Raw genomic sequence first — 15,358 nt, 5'->3', positions numbered from 1 at the left:
TCATTCATTCATTCATTATGGCCTTTAGAAAAATGTTTTTTTGAGGAGGTGGGGTAGAGCACAATAGCAGAGTTTCCGCTAGAAAAAAATGGTGCCGGTCAAAGTGACCGGCAGAAGTTTCGTTTTCCGGACATTTTGGTGATGTGCCGGTCAAATATCGCCTCTTAATTAGTCAAGTTGAGGAAAACTGGAGGCAGGCTATGTAACTTAAAAAATGACATAATCAGGCCGTATAGAATGCAACGTTTATTAGCCTAACTTTCAAATAGACGGAAAAAAACATGAACGTCCGATTGGCGTCAATCAACGCCAATTGTTTTTACTATGGTTTCACATTCATAGTTTAACAAACCAATCCCCCTTCCCCACATAAAATATCTGAATAGTAGCCTATTGTTTTTACTCAAGCGAACTTAATTATACACTCTCAATATGTCTCATTTAACTGGTAACATTTAAATTGGCCACTGTGAAATGACTCCTTGTCAAATTAACTGGAACAAACAAATGACTAGGCCTATAACACTGTCATTTTAGGCTACTTTTTACGCTGTTTTGCAGTGCTGAATTGTGCAGCTGCCGACTTAAAATCAAAACTTCCCAGAGTCTCTCCACAACTTGCAATGCGCATAAGGCGCGTAACCTTGTTCTCCGCAAGGCGTCTTGATCCGATTCTGCAGCGAGAACCCCCTCTCTGCAGGAACACTCGAGACAGGGATTACACAGGCTATCTTGGCGAGCTTGGTCCACTCTGGATACATTTAGTTGAAATCACATATGAGGACTTCGCAGGCTGTGGAGAAATGCAATCCTCCATAGCCACGGAGCTCTGTCATAACAGCGAGGGCATCACGTCGCAGGCTTATGGCATCGATAAGAGGAGCGGTGTCCGCACACTCAATGCTTGTAAAATGGCAAATAATCCTTCTGATCGCTGGTTCTGCATATTATTGAAGAGCATAAGATAATATAATATAGGTGAGACCGATATTAGAATTATAGGCCTACAAAAGAATGCTGCGCTTATTATAAATAGACGTCTCAGGGGCCATTCACATATCGCGCCTAAAAACGCGTGGAAAACGCAAGGCGCGCAGCTTTCTCTTTTTTTCCAAAGCGCTCGGGCGGTTGCGTCCGGAGCAGTACCGGCGCAATGGGCAGGCAATGGGGGGCCTGGCCCTCCCTGTGAGTCACTAGTGCCCGCCCTGGAGGAGTCTGCTGAGTGAAGAAAACTTTGTACTATTCAAACATCAGTTATTATTTATTTACCCATGCATTGAGAAAAAGCGGAGATCTGTTTCCTCCAGGCTGTGCGCGGCGCTCAATCTGAAAGGAGGCGGGGTGGAGTTACGAGTAGAGCCCTGCATTTCGGCCCTGGCCCGATGGGCCCCGTCTTTTTTACGCCTCTAGGGCCGGGCTTCGGGTCAATTTCCACGTCATAGTTAAGACGCGGGCCAGGCATCGGGCCTGTTTTGGGTTTCTCCTTATTTTATATTGTAGACATCTATCCATTGGCGATGAAAAAAATTGCCGCGCTGGTGGAAACAACAGGAGACCGTGCCGCGACTGAGAGCAGCAGCAGCTGTTCTGCATTCAAATGCACGCTATAGACTAAAGCTTGCTGCAAAACCCCAGCAAACATAACCATGAATGTGTCTGCGGGAAATAGTAAGGAGATATTTGAATTATTTACTACTAAACTAATGTTTTCTGAGTCTGTGTCGCAAGGATGAAGCTGCTGATCCTGACTCACCGTCTCCTCATTAGACGCGCCTTTAGAGAGAAATGCATCTTTATTGATTATGATTAAAATTATAATAAACGAGTTTTTGTTTTCATTTTTTTTATTTCGTTAAGTGATAATTTAAAGCTTTCTATAGATATATTTATCATGTCTGTGAGGCATGTATTCGCTCAGCTTCGGTTCATTTTTGGGAAGCGCTCCTGTTAAAGACGGCAGAAAGCGCATCATGTTTGTTTTCTTTGTTTTATAAAAGCCTTTTGTTGGTATTGTGAGTGCCCACAAATACAAGTAGACCCTTTACAGGTCCGAATGGTGTATTACTCTTACCTTTATCAATAAATAAATAAATAAATAAATGACGGCGTAGGTTATTTTAATATGTTTCCACTGAAATAAATCCATGTGTTTGCTGGTGCCTCCATGTCCTGCAGAGCGCGCTTTAGCTTCCTCTCCGCACACACTTAGATATAGCGCACATTATTATTATAGCAGGTTTAATGTTTAAACATTGTTATATAGGCTACTTGAACTGTTTTAGTATATCTATAGATTTTATTTTAGGCAGGTCCTGATGATATGAGAAGGCTAAATTGATCAAACATAGGCTATGATCAGCTCATGCCGCTGGCCGCTTGGTCGTTACTTAAAAAAAACAAACACGTATAGGCTATTTAACGAACAAAAATGCTCCAAACGTTTTTCTAAATTAACTTAATAAAAAAACAAAACGAAATATGTTAATTTTGTCATTACACACAAAACTGAACAATTGTAATTGGCGAAACAGTAGTATAAACTGTTTTAGGAGAAGGGAAAAAAAAAAGACGCGCTCGGGTTGGACTCGGGCCAGTAATTCTGATAAGCTGTCAGACGTGGGCCGGGCTAGGGCCTGAATTTGAGGCCAGTGCAGGGCTCTAGTCATGAGCTTTCGCTGAGATCTTGAGGATCCAACGGCGTTAAGAAGTTTTACTAACAAGCTCTTTTTAATGATTGGCATTGGTTAAACATTTTAATTCTCGGGCCATGCCCCCCCCCAACGAGTTACTGTGCTCCCACTTTCCATCCTCTCCCCTCCTTGCTGAAAGTGATCGATTTCAAAAGCGAAAGTGAAACCAATAAAACAGCATAAGAAAGCGATTGCATGCTTTAGCGAGCGTCAGCGGCTCAACCCCCCCCCCCCCCCCCCCCCCCCCCACACACACACGTGATTTGTTTCCCCCCCTGGAAATTCAAATGCCCCCCTGATGGAGGTGCCCTGGCGCCGGCTCTGCTCCGGAGGCGTCTGTCGTTGCTAAACAACCATCACGCCGGTTTCACACTGCAAGCGTAAGCAGGGCGTACGCAGCGCGCAAGCAGGACGGAAGCAGAGCAGAAGCAGCGCGTATCCATTTTGCATTCACACAGGCAGCGTTTGCAGCGCGCACCTGAACCGCGGATTTTGCACAGATTTCTCAATAACGGGTAATAAGTTAGCTTTGTTTTATTTCTATTTAAAATACATTACAGATAGAAAACTGTATTTTTTTTTTTTATAAATTACGAAATATAAGTTTGTTTTCAACTTTCTTTTATGCTTTGTTTGCGTGTAGTGAGAGTTGTTGACAGAAGGAAGGCAATCGCGCTATATATGTTGTTAAGAAGACTACGAAAAAGGATGAGACGCAGACTTTGGGTACACTCTATGCAGTTTACACACAATGTAAGATGAAGGAAGAATAGCCTACCTTCCTCCTCAACTTGAAACATTTAATTGTATACGAATATCTCATATTTCTTATATATGTGTGATTATTGTGTGAAAAGTATCCATTTTTAAATAAATGTTTTTATTTCATCAGTGTTGTTTCTTTACTGATTGTAATACTTCAGAAACTGTACTGATTGGATTTGCATGGCTTTTTTGTTAAAAATTGAAAACAAAAAAGTAAGAAAGGTTAGTTACTTTCTGCACCGAGTGCTGATGCAACATCCTCCCACACTCTCAGAAAGAAAGGTACAAAACTGTACCTTTTAAGGTACAAGTGGCCGTCACTGGGGTGGTACCCTGAAGGGTACAATTTTGTACCTCTAGTCAGAGGTACAACATTGTACCTTCTAGCTTTGTACCATTTAAGGGGCAATTTTGTACCTCAAGGAACATTTGTACGCACTGCAATGAAGGCAAAAAAGTGTACCTTATTAAAAGCATCCTCAGGTTACTGTCCCAACCACCTTCATTCTTTTGGTGGGCTTGTTCATGCATGCATGCAAAAAAACCAAACAAAAAAAACAGATACATTGGCTAACAAATACAATTTTATTTAGAAATGTTCTATTTAAAAGAAGTAATTCATTACATCTCATAACAGCAGGTGTGTCAAGAAAAAACTCAATGAAAATTAAAAACTCATCAGACCATTTAACAAACACACTAAGTATAAAACAGCCATTTAAAACAGTACAACTTTTTAAAAATGTAATAGGTGTACAAGAAATTGTCCACTGTGCAATCATTACAAATTCAACTGGACAAATACAAAAAAAGTCCTGTTTAACGTTGATATACCTTACATGCTACTGCACATTGTGAAGTTTACAGCAGTTTGTCTTCAGCAAGAATATCTAATGGTAATAAATAACTTGTCATCAACACTGTATGTATCTATCTAATGTATCAAGATCAAAGCCATTTTTTCTAGGTGATATGCAAGAAATTCATCATAGTTCTCTTTGAAAAAACTAAACAGGAAATTAACATCATCCAAAATTTCTTGCTGTACTGACTGAGGCAAGTGATTTTTTTTCTCTGCATTTCAACATGAAGGCAAAAAGGTTCTCTTTAAATTGCTGCAAGAGCTCATTCATGTTTGGGGGTGCTGAAAAAGCAACATCAGTAGTACATTCTTCCTCAACCTCATCAAGAAGAGGCAGAGGGTCAGTAATCGTAGTTGTAGTCTGTTGTAACACTGTATTTTTATGTTTTCGGTAAACATGACATCTAAAGGACTCATACTTTGTAAATGATCTCTGACAGTCATTAAGACCACAAGTTATTGAAAAATTGGCCTCATGCGCATGAATTGGCATGAGACCAATATGCTGGATTAATTTGATGATTGTGAATGTTCTTTGAGAACATTTAGGGCAAATGAACAGGTGGGGCATTTTTGCTGATCTTACTGTAAAAGGTTTATTAGTCTGGTAACTGGGGTAGGAAGCGGCTTGTCACCATCCACAGTAAGTTTCAAAACATACCGCTGAAGAAACATCAGGGTGTTCTTCAAATGAGATGGATATGTCAAATTGAAGACGAAATAAGCAAAAAATGCTGCAAGAGCCCCTTCATCCACACCGCTCGCCCGGCAGATCTCGATCGCATCAACTTTGATGACTGAAGTGACTCTTCTTGTAAACACAGTTTTCCAGTCAGTGGTCTCCTGTACTTGAACAGTTGGATATGGTGAAGATGGTTCCCTCTAAATGACAAAGCACAAAACAGAAACAGATTCTATATCAGTCAAATTTTCTCAGCAGATGACTAAACTGATGTAGAGAAAACTGACATGCATAGTCTAAGATAATTATTATTCACCCATTTGTATGTGGCCACAATAAATACAGTTCAAAGAGTTAGTTCACCCAAAAAAATGCAAATTCTGTCATTAATTACTCACCCTCACATTGTTCCAAACCTGTAAAACCTTTGTTCATCTTCAGAACACAAATTAAGATATTTTTGATGAAATCTGAGAGCTCTCTGATCCTGCATAGACAGCAAGGATATTACCATGGTCAACGCATAGAAACGTAGCAAGGAGTTTGTTAAAATAGTACATGTGACATCAGGGGTTCAACTGTAATTTTACTAAGCTACGAGAATACTTTTAGTGTGCAAAGAAAACAACAACATAATTTCCCTGAGTTACCTTATTCTGCCATTTTGGAGAATACCCCAGAACGTAATCAGCGTTGTTTGCATTCAGCATGCGCGTGTTATCTACTGAACGTAAAGAACGCTAATTACGTTCTGGGGTATTCTCCAAAATAGCAGAAGAAGGTAACTCGGGGAAATTATGTTGTTGTTTTCTTTGCACACTAAAAGTATTCTTGTAGCTTCGTAAAATTACGATTGAACCCCTGATGTCACTATTTTACCAATGTCTTTGCTACGTTTCTGTGCGTTGATTGTGGTAATATCCTTGCTGTCTATGGAGGGCCAGAGAGCTCTCAGATTCCTTTAAAAATATCTTAATTTGTGTTGCGAAGATGAACGAAGGTATTGCAGGTTTGGGATGACATGAGGGTGAGTAATTGACAGAATTTCCATTTTTGGGTAAACTCAATTAAATGTTTAAAATTGAATGTAAGCGATTAAAATGAGAAATGAGAAATACTTACATTTTGTACTGAGCCATGCTTTCATACAACGTTATAACAATTTTGATTCGTTCTGATGATGTTAGTTGGCATTCTTTTCGGTCCAACTTGGCCTGAACATCAAATGGAAACTTCGGAACGTCGAAAACTGCAGGAAAAGCTGTTGTCGGGCTGATTTTACTATGGCAAAACGAGAAGTAATAATCAGATATCGCAATGTTGCAGGTATACATAAAATAGTACAAATACTGTGAAGTACCAGTTTCAGTACTGAAAAGACAAATTAATAAAACAAACAACAACATCACTAACGTCAGATTATTACCAAACAAGTTTTATTTAAAATGTGTGCCCTACCCTTTACTTGATCATCTTAGTTGTCAATTCATACACTGTGGTAACCTAATAAAAAAAATTATACAGTAAACATAAATAGTGATGCACCAAAATTTCTGAGCACACTGGGCTGAGTCTGTGCACTGTTTTTTCTCAATGTCAAAGTTTCTGTTATCTTATCTGCTCAAGTAGTACTTTCTCTTGATATTTTTGACAAAGAAAATGGCTGAAATTTCAGAGCCTCTAATACATTGTTACAGATGCAAGAAATTGATAAACTAAGTACTAGTAGTAGTACAGTAAAGTAATAGGCTATGTAGGGAGGCATGGGGAAATTACCTAGTTATTTTTAAGATTTGCTTTTAGAATAGTTCTCTGAAACAAATTAAACATTATTAACCAGCAATTACCTTGCTCCAGCTGATGACTGGCATTCTACAGGCACAGGTTCAAGAGTTAATGTCACTGTCTCCTTCATTTGCTGAACAAATCGATGGAATTTTGCTTGTTTTTAAATGATCCCTCAAAGAGGAATGAAATCATTGACTCGGTCAGTCCAATGTCAACAGTCTCTCCATCCACATCATTGTCTATAACATAAAAAAATAAGAGAAGTGAACACACCTAAGAGAACACACCTAACTTACCTGGGAAAAAAATGTGGGGGACGAATTCATATTTTATTAAAAGTAAGGATAAATATTCCCCGCATAAACATCTACTCTCATGTTTGTAACAAATAAATATTCATTTTGGTGCTGTCCTTTTACTTAATTAATCACTTGCTTTGCCGTCTAAACACAAAATGTCCGCATATAACGAGTTCGTTGGGCAACTCCTGCGCCTATTACAAAATGTAGTCATACTAGCAAAGGCGGGAAAAATTGTATGCAAATGTAAAACGTTAATCACTAATTACTGTACAGTTGTTAATATTGCAAATATATTAAGTGGCGGCCATAGTTATTATTATTTAAGCAACAAGGTATGAGAGGCGGATAAAAAGATCACCGATAATTGGACGTCACTTTACACTAGAAAATCCTCAAGAAAACACTCAAAACGTTTTAAAAATGTAACAGAATACTCACCTTCGAATTTTTTGTGACTTCGATGCCAAACTGTATTAACTCCTTTATTAAGTGTGCTGTAGACATCCTAGCCAGCTCCATCCCGCAGGCCAGTCTGACGAAAGCACTTTTCGCGGGCTTAGAGCTGGGGAGCACAAAGTTAGACAAAATCAACTGAACATTGAGTCACGCGTGTAAAAATAAGATTATATAACATTATTCCGAATTTACCTGAGAAATGTTTTCTCCAAAACAGACTCAGCGTTGAAAACCGTAGGAGATTCTGTCAGAGCAGCTGGCAAACTCAATCGCTGGCCTCAACTGAACGAACGACTCAAGCAAGCCAAGCAAGGGGAATTTTCTTAAAGCGATAACGTCTGCATAAGCAAGTTTTAATAAATAAATGTTGCCATTCCGCACTGTCCTTAGGATATTCCAAATTTCATTCAGCGGCTTAAAATAATGCAAAGGTCAAAATTTTAAAGTAAAAAAAAAAAAAAAAACATATAAAAACTGACGAAAGACTATAATATTACAACATTACAACAAAAAACATTTACAGTTATTCAAAATATTTCATTATTATTGTTTGTTAATTATATCTGTCTCATTTTACAGGTAGGAGACAAGTGGTTGTAGGCTTTCGTACACGGTTTGAGAAGGTATTTTAAAGTAATTTAATATAGTGTCTTGATGTTATCATGAGTTCACACACATTAAATTAATAAACAACAACAACAAAAACACAGTTAGGCCTACTCTAATTGGGTCTAAACTTTAAATAAATATATAAATAAAAATTCAAATAATTCCAAGGTACAAAAATGTACCTTTCACATCTGAATCTGAAAAGTTGTACCTTTATAACTCGTTTTGGGAACAAAATTGTACCCTAAGTACCTATTGTGGACCTTTAAAGGTACCATTATATTTTTTGTTCCTCTAGGAACAAAATTGTACCTCCACGGTACCTTTTTTTCTGAGAGTGCATGCTTTTTCCTTCGCCTGCAAGTCTTTATATAGTAAATTATGAGGATCATAAATAACTGTATGCTTCTCAACCTCCACGATTAGACGAGTGTCGTCCATGATTGTCTTCTTTGCATTAGCACTAGTACCGTCATCATGATGTCAACATGACACCTGTTCTTACTAATTTTAGTGATTAGAGCAAAAACTTTATTTTATTTAGTTTTTTGTAATATAGGCCTATAGTATTGTATTATTATTATTTTTTTTACTGAAGTTTATACTCTACTCTACTTTACAACATAGTAGATGTCATTAATTTACATTCTGGGGAACAATTTCACTTTTTCGTGTGTATTTTGTCCATAATCAATGCTTTGTCACTTTAATTGAGCGTAAGCGGCGCAGCAAAAATAGACTCGGCGCCGAAACGATCGCGGCACTGCCGCTCCTGCTCTGCTCCTGCTACGCGCTGCCGCGCCGCTCCTGCGTGCTGTGTGAACGCTCTCATCCGTTAACATGGGCGCCGAAAAAAATACGCGCTGCTTACGCCCTGCTTACGCTTGCAGTGTGAAACCGGCGTCAGCTGCGCTCTCCGTTACAACAAGGACATTTCAGCAATGGATTTCCAACACCGAAAAACACTTGCTGTAACTCTGTTACAAGATTTATTTACTAAGAAAAGTAAACGCCGCAGTGTTTGGGTGCACCCCATACTTCAAAAACGCTGCTGAGGTTTCAAAGTAACGGAAAAGGTGAGGAAGCTGATTGGTTGGTTCTTGTCACATGACCCGCGGTGCGCTTGCGGCATTCTGAAAAGTTGAGATGTTTTTATCTTGATGCGGCGCGGACGCGCCTGGAAAAAACGAGCGCGTCGCTTTCATTATGAGCGTCTCCATTTGAAATAACGAACTTGAGCGCGCAAAAGACGCGATATGTGAGCGGCCCCTTAGGCGTGCGCTTTATTTTAAATGCAGCATGCGATGTTGTTTAATAACTTTCAAACGGTAGAGCCTGTTCCTTTATAACATAGCCAAAGGTCGGTGTATTTTTGCTTTATACATTTTAGGCTTATTCTCAAATTCAAATTGTGTTTGTGGGGCGGGATTATTAGGCCATTTTAATCGGACAATTTGACCGGAGAGATTTAATTTTGTCGGACATTTCATTTTTTTTCCGGCCAATGTCCGGCAATTACCGGACAACGGAAACCCAGCACAATAGGCCCCTGTGCCGCGGCCTAAGCTTTTGTCCTTAATGGCATTTTTTGTTCCTTCCATTATTTTTACTTTTATACTTTAAGTAGTTTTGAAACCAGTACTTTTACACTTTTACTTGAGTAAAACACTTGAGTTGATACTTCAACTTCTGCAGAAGTCTTTTTAAACCCTAGTATCTATACTTCTACTTGAGTAATGAATGACATTCACTCCCCCCACCTACAATCCCTGCCGGCCCGAGACTCGAACCCGCAACCTTTGGATTACGAGTCCGACTCTCTAACCATTAGGCCATGACTTCCCCGGTAGATGATCAATCAGATGATCAATCAGATCATCTACTGACACACAATCAGATTATCTATGGACACACAGTCAGATCATCCACAGACACACATCAACAGCTGACTGTAAATGATCTCATATATGTTCTTAATACCTCAGTATCTGCAGCTGACAGTTTGGACTCTTCAGTCCATCATAAATAAACTTTACACCACAGTCCTGCAGGTCATTTTTACTCAGATCCAGCTCTCTCAGGACACTGTACTAAAAAAACCTACAACCAGGAGGAGAAAGTTCAGAGAGAGGAGTCGTTTAACCAACATTAAGCCAAGTCTCAGTTACAAATAAAAAGTCTAGAAAAATATCATTCAAAATAAAAGACTTATTAGCAAGAGATCTTGCATTAATCAACTCCATTGTCACTCAAATGGAGTCATGAAAGGTGCAGTTGTGTGAAAGTGGTATCGTTTACCGGTCTTCCATAAGACAGGAACAGATGATTTTGTCGATTTACTCTCCGATCACCAGACCGCCGCTTCACATGAACCATCCGCGAGGACAAGAGCACTGGCACAGATGAGGACGGAAAGACGGGAACGAGGTATGAGCAGCTTCGGTTCAGCATCACATCAACGGCCTCCGCCGCTGAAGACGCAGGTCCGATGAAAGGAAACTGCTCGAACCTCTTTGATCTCACAAGGCGTCCAGCACGCTTCCCACGCTTCCTTCGGCGTTTCTTCAACAGGCGCAGACACCCTGGCAGGTAGCACATTTCCCTCAGTGCGAATGGTACTCCGGAACCCCGACAGGTAACACACCCAGGCAGGTAACACATTTTCCTCAGTGCATCTGGCACATAATGAGGATGACTCAAACAACCGGACACCACCGATTGAATATTCAGCGGAGTCAAGCGATCGTACACCAGGGGAGAACAAGCAGTACGAGTGATAAAACAAACAACGAAAACTAAAACAAATAACATTGACAGACTGCGAAGGCAAGCCGGCAAACATCTTGGCACCATCTTGGGAAAAAAATAAATAAAAAAATTACACTTGACTAGCTCCTTTTTTTATCTGTACTTAATTTAAAAGAAACCTGATGTACGTGTTTTGAATAACTTTAGTTGTATTATACCACCTGGATCAGGGCCAGATTAACACTTTGTTGTACCCTGGGCAACAATATTCAAGGGCCCCATCATCACGACCCCAGGATCACCATAATATGGTCATATATAGAATATATTACTGTAATATACAGTAAATATACTCAATACTTCAAATCCTAACTGCCATCATATTTTGATTTACAAATATTTGAATGCTCATAGAACTACAAATGCACTACTATGTCCCCTATCAAAGACATTCACTCACATATGATGCTATGAAAACAAAACACATCAGCATCTGTATAATCTGGTAAAATTGACCTACTACATTGAAAGGGAGGGAAGTATCCTCCATTTTCACAAAAAATGAATAGATAAGCAACCACTTTCAAACCATCGTTTATTTAACAACACTTATTCCCAATAGAAATTTATGGAATTGATAGAGCTATCACAGAAGACAAGGCAATCAAGTTATTAGTTATTATCTGGGCTGTAAACGTAAGTTACCGCAGGCGGTGTAGAAAAGTCCTGGCTAGCTGAGTTATCCTCGTCGTTGACGGAAGCGGACTTAACAGAACTGTCGGCAACATTAACAGGAGTGAAGAAATTACCTATTTTAGGTATACACTTTAAATTTTCAGCGTTTCTGATGTCCTTTTCCTTTTTTAATTTTCGCTTCGCGCTCCCACTTAGCTTCTCCATTGTGTCCGATTTTTTATTTTTTTTCTGTTGTAGCAATGCCTGACGTCACGTAACGCGCTCAACGTAACCTTTGACCCACCTCATGCGGACTGACCAATGAGGAGAGGGTATTTCACTTGAGGCCCTCTCTTCATTGGTCAGTCCGCATGAGACTGACTCTCAACCGCTCTCAACTCAAGTTCAAAGTCATAGGCTGTGTCCAAATTCAGGGTCTGCATCCTTCAGAGTACTCATTTGAAGGATGTTACGTCACAGCGCCGCGACGAAGGCTGTCCAAATTCGTAGGATCCTTCAAATGCGGCCCACAAATACGTCCTCCTTTTCCCCGAATTGGAAGGATGGGTGTGGTGGATCCTTTCCCGTCCTACCTATCCCATAATTCTTTTTGGCAGAGCGTAATGGCGGACGAAGCGAGCGGTAGCGGAGTGGGAGAGGAGTTTCTCTGACAAAACAAGCTAAAGTTTATGCTTCGGCTCAATGAATTTGTAGGAGAAATTAGTAGAATACTTAAAAACAAATAAAAATAGGCTATAATGGCTTACCTGGATGTGACTGTCTTGTAGTCTGATATAAAAAACTCTCCGACAACGAGCAAAGAAAGTATTTACTTTATTTAATTGCTTTATTTCTTCCAAAATAATTAAAATGAGGAGAATAACTCTTTGTTTGTCCATTTTCCCGCTTCTTGCTTGGCGCTGTCACGGTTGCTAGGCGACAGGATATGAGCAACAGGTAAGGGAGGGAACTGAAAGAAGGGTAGGCTGTCCAAATTCACAAACACCGACTTCCGGGTTTTGCGGACGTCGGAGGATCCCTCCTCCTTCAACCGGGTAGGAAGGATCCTAAGGAGGATGCAGACCCTGAATTTGGACACAGCCATAGGCAGCGCAGCATATCTCTGTGCAGCGCAAAAGCCCGGGTGGACAGTTTGTTAAATATAAAGCGGGAGATTACAGATACAGTATTTTGCTCCTGCCCTTGCTGTCCTGGGCCCTTTAGATGTCGTGGGCCCCTGGGCAATTGCCCAGTTGCCCGTATGGTTAATCCGGGCTTGACCTGGATCCTAAATATGAATTTAATAAAGTAATATCCAGAGTAATATCATATATTGTGTATTATTTAAATTGACCTTCTGTATGCCTGTACGATTGTATATACATTTTCTACAGGCCAGCTAAATAAAAGTTTGAATCAAGATCACCCATTAGTCTAAGTGTAACCTGTGCGTAACAACACCAATCAGAACTGATGTGCAGGCATGGTAGTGACAGCAGTTAGAAAACACCAAAACCCTCTGCATTGTGTAGATTTGGACTTGCATTGGACAATTAGCAGGCATGTTTCCTCCTGATACAGCACAAAAACAAGCAGCCTCTTTCTACATCTCTCATGTTGTAAAACAGCAAAAGGGCAGAGGAGACTGAAACATAAATTGAGTAAAGAAAAATCACTTCAAACAAGAAAATAGTATAAAACAGAAAACTCACAAACAAGCAGTCTCTTTGAGTGAATTTTCTCTATAAAACAAATATAAATCACCATGTGCTTTCATTTCCACATTATACAAAAATATAACTCGAAGGAGAAATTGACAAAAATAATCACACAGGTAAGTAAAATAACATTATACAGGGGCGCTGCTAGGCAAATTGATGCCCTAATCAGAATTATATTTTTTTGTTCACCCTCCCTCAAATATTATGGAAGTAAAGAAAAAAACACCTAGGGGTCAAAACAAAACTTTAACAAAATTAGTAAAAAAGTAAATTAAAAAATAAACGAATTAAATTGTATTATTTATAAATTACAATTGTAGCTCTAAGCAAAGAGTTTTGGTACAGTATGTGTTACAGTAAATCAAAATCATTATCATCAAACCGAAACCTTTATGTATACTGGAGTCTTAATGGTTCATACTGATGTCCACCACCACGTTTCCAAAGGTGTTCTATTGGTCCTTAATGGTATCCAATAGACAATACATACCACCAATAGAAGAAAGCAAATTACCAATAGAGACGCACAGGGACCATTACAGTGTCCATTATCGGGCAATGCACCACCAAAGCATGAAAGGGAGGGATTCTTTTCTCTTTCACATTCAATCACAGTGTACTAGCTTTCACTTCTATACTGTTTGTTCTGCCCAGGGAAATATAGTCCAATCAGCGTCGAGTCACATTCTGTGTAGTACCGCCCCTTTTTGGGCGATTTCTCTCAGACTGAGAATTGCCCCGAGTGTTCCCATAGACTTCCATACAAAGATTATTTTTTTCAGGCACTGCAATGCAATCTCTATGGGTTCCGGGAGGGCTAGCACTAGCGTGCTTTAGTCATCATGCGTAACTGCTTGTGGCGTGATTGGTCAGAACAAACATACCGCTAATAAGAAGAAATATGAAGTCAGGACTAGTCTGTATGGGCTGAATAAAGCAAACCAGTATCTTACCAGTGAAGTTTTGATGGATGATGATTGTAATGGAGGTAAAGACGATTACAGTCAGGGACATACATGAATCGTAACTTATATTATTAGTCACGCGTGAGTCCGTTATTATTAGTGTGAAAATAAACAAACCGTGTATGTGCCTCTCTGATAGCTTTATGAGCACATTTCAGTATGATCGCATGTCTGGCAAGTGTTTTATAATGGATACTCGCTGAAGAAGCGTGTTTTTAATAGAAGTTTGCTATGTACAGTGTTATCATCAACATTCACTCTGACACGGGAGCTGTTCACTCAGTCATGTTGAGCTGCCTTCAGATCACCACACTCAACAAATTAATTTTTTTATTGATTTGTTTTATTTGTGTTTTGCTCTGTTTAATAATTCTGAATACATTACCGGGCATATTTATATAACTTTAATGCGACTGGGATAGTAATCTGTTGCCGTCTCCGTGTGGTCCTGCTTGGTACTGCAGCTTGACTTGTAGTTATTTATATATGTATAGAAAATGGTCTAAACAAATGTAACATTTATTTATTTTTCTTACAGATTTTGCTGTTGCACTGTACACATCAATTCTGAATTATTATTAAAATTAAAAACTAAATGTTTTAATTTTTCTTTGAAAAAAGCTTGCAGAAAATATAGTTTTGTGAGAATCAACCTCAATCTTGAATTTGGTAAAACAATTTTCTTTATTTAAAATGTTTCATGTCTTAATCCTTTTCTTTTTGTTATACTGGGATTAATCATAGCGGGATGTATGCTAAAATTTTGGATGTGGTACCCCACCTAGAAAATTTGCCACCAGCCGCCACTGAAAACATCTTAGGTTACTTATGTAACCCCAGTTCCTCGAGGGAACGAGACGCTGCGTCGACGACGCTTTGGGGAACGCCTACAGCATAACCGGCTCTGAATACCAATCAAATCTGTCCAGAAAATGGGAAGGGATGTCACGGGCAAGGTGACGTAATGACCAGCTGGTAAAAAAGCACGTGCGGTGAAACTGGCATCAGCTTCTAGAATGAAGCAAGCGCTGGCAGGGAGGCCGGAAGTGTGGCCAAGTGACGCAGCGTCTCGTTCCCTCGAGGAACTGGGGTTAC

General features: G+C 39.5%; 1 long non-coding RNA gene across 1 annotated transcript; it reads right to left on the bottom strand.

The window, feature by feature from the left end:
• Positions 1 to 4,018: 4,018 nt before the first annotated feature.
• LOC306868008 lies at positions 4,019 to 7,844 on the bottom strand. Its single transcript, XR_013784079.1, has 5 exons — positions 7,528 to 7,844; positions 6,847 to 7,026; positions 6,458 to 6,502; positions 6,122 to 6,280; positions 4,019 to 5,199 (listed from the first exon to the last, which is right to left on the bottom strand). It is a non-coding gene; the product is annotated as an uncharacterized lncRNA (long non-coding RNA).
• Between the last annotated feature and the right edge of the window lie 7,514 nt (positions 7,845 to 15,358).

Source organism: Barbus barbus, assembly GCF_936440315.1.
Source record: "Barbus barbus genome assembly, chromosome: 50".
NCBI lineage: Eukaryota > Metazoa > Chordata > Actinopteri > Cypriniformes > Cyprinidae > Barbus > Barbus barbus.
This window is presented reverse-complemented; position numbering and strand designations above follow the sequence as displayed.